The sequence below is a fragment of the Otolemur garnettii genome, unplaced genomic scaffold, assembly GCF_000181295.1.
Source record: "Otolemur garnettii isolate 467f Iridium unplaced genomic scaffold, OtoGar3 scaffold00128, whole genome shotgun sequence".
Classification (NCBI taxonomy): domain Eukaryota; kingdom Metazoa; phylum Chordata; class Mammalia; order Primates; family Galagidae; genus Otolemur; species Otolemur garnettii.
The window spans coordinates 1,893,265-1,895,564 of record NW_003852523.1 but is presented as its reverse complement, the minus strand read 5'-3'; the positions used below and the strand labels follow the sequence as shown (position 1 = coordinate 1,895,564).

At 53.5% G+C, this 2,300-nt stretch overlaps 1 protein-coding gene across 1 annotated transcript in view; it reads right to left on the bottom strand.

Annotated features, from left to right (window-relative positions):
- The window catches only part of UMODL1 (uromodulin like 1), a 65,329-nt gene that overhangs the window by 60,900 nt on the left and 2,129 nt on the right, over positions 1–2,300 (bottom strand). The window lies entirely within an intron of this gene.

The window sequence follows — 2,300 nt, the reverse complement described above, 5'->3', positions numbered from 1 at the left end:
GTGGTGTCTGCTCCTGCATGGTGCTTTCTGACCCTGCAGGCTGGGGTCTTGCACAGGTCCCCACATGGGAAATGAATAAGCACCAGTTCCCCCACAATACCTGCTAAAGGCCCCCGGGTCCAGGCAGAGGACAATGACAGCTTTTGTTTCAATGAGGTGAGAGATAAATAAGCAAGTTTGTAAACTGGGAAGTTTGTAGATGACAAAGGCGAGCTGGACTGTCACCATCAGGAGAGGAGGAGGGCACTGTGGCCCCCGCTGTGGGGAGAGTATCAGGTTCTCTTCTCTATCCTTCTCTAGCCCGCCCTGGACCTCTGCCATGGACTCCACCCACGTGGTGGCTGGGCTTCCCATCTCCCCAGGGAGCCTCTGCTGCCTTCTTTACATTGAATTACATTCTCCCCCAAATATATACCCTGAAATCCTAAGCCCCAAGGACTCAGAATGTGACCTTACTTGCAGACAGGTCATACAGCAGTTATCAAGTTAAAGCGAGGTCATTAGGGTGGCCCTAATGCAATGTGACCAGTGTCCTCATGAAACAGGAAAACACAGAGACAGATGTGCATACGGGAGAATGCAGAGACTGGGGTGACGCCTCTGTAAGCCGAGGAGCATCAAAGATGGCCAGGGACCACCAGGAGCTGCAGGCTGGGAACAGATTCTCCTTTTCAGCCTCCAAAGGAAACAGCCCATCTGACACCTTGACCCCAGACTTCCACTCCCCAGAACTGTGGTCCAGGTCTGTGTTTCCCTGTAAACTACATGAGGATGGGACATGTCCCTCTGGTCCCCCCACACATACTCTGGCACCTGGCCAGGGCTCCATAGGCTGGACGCCGGGTGCAGGAGTGAGTGGCTGAGCTCACAGCACTTGCATTCCCAGACATGCAGCCTCTGCACTCGGGGCGTCACTAGACTGGACAGCAGTGCGCAGGGGCTCAGTGTTCAAGTTCACTTCCCTCAGTGAGAGCCTAGATTGACCTCTGGAGAGGACACAGAGGTAGAAACGGAAATAATGAAAAACACCACGGCTGTCTTCACCCCGATGTTGGGCACCACCTCTGCGACTCCCTCCCCGGACTTCACAGCAACACACAAGTGTTCAAAAGCCAAGACTCAGGAAGCTCATTACTCCCCAGGAGCAAACAGACAGAACCAACCTCCAAACTCAGGCAGGTGGAAGGGGCTAAAAACACAGGTGCTGGGTCACAAATGTGCTCAATGCGTGGGTGCTTTGGCCCGAGCAGCGCCTCTCCCCAGGGACTGGTTGTGTCTGGATCATCCTGCAGGCTCAGCGGGGCCTCTGAGGACAGGCACACACTGCTGCTCCCTTCCCCACAGGGGCAGTGATAGGAAGTTATAGAGAGGAGTGGGAGGCCTTGGTCGTAGGAGGAGGGCAAGAGAAATTGCTTCTGGAACCAGGGCGGCTTAGCCCTGAGTTAAGAAGTGACCTGGATAAGGGATGGCAGAAAATGTGGCCACCTACTTACTGATGTGCTGAGCTAGGCAAAGTCCAAGAACTTCCCGCATGAATTTAGCAAGGTAGGTCTGGAATTGGTTTTTCATCTTTACTTAAGAAGAGATGCTAACAAGCTCAGCAAACATCACATCTCCTGTCTCTGGAGAGCCTCCGGCCAGGCTAATCGTTATGCAGTTCCTACAGTCTGCAGCAAAGCCCACACACTCACACGCCTGCATGCACACATGGACACACGTGACACATGCCTGCACACGCACACACCTGCATGAATACACAGCCCTGCATGCACACACGGACACATACCTGCGCACACACACACACCTGCATGAATACACAGCCCTGCATGCACACACGGACACATGTGACACATACCTGCACACGCACACACCTACATGAATACACACCCCTGCATGCACACATGGACACACGTGACACATGCCTGCACACACACACACCTACACGAATACACACCCCTGCATGCACACACGGACACATACCTGCACACACACACACCTGCATGAATACACAGCCCTGCATGCACACACGTGACACATATCTGCACATGCACACACCTACATGAATACACACCCCTGCATGCACACACGGACACATACCTGCACACGCACACACCTACATGAATACACAGCCCTGCATGCACACACGTGACACATACCTGCACACGCACACACCTACACGAATACACACCCCTACATGCACACACGGACACATACCTGCACACACACACACCTGCATGAATACACAGCCCTGCATGCACACACGTGACACATACCTGCACACACACACACCTGCATGAATA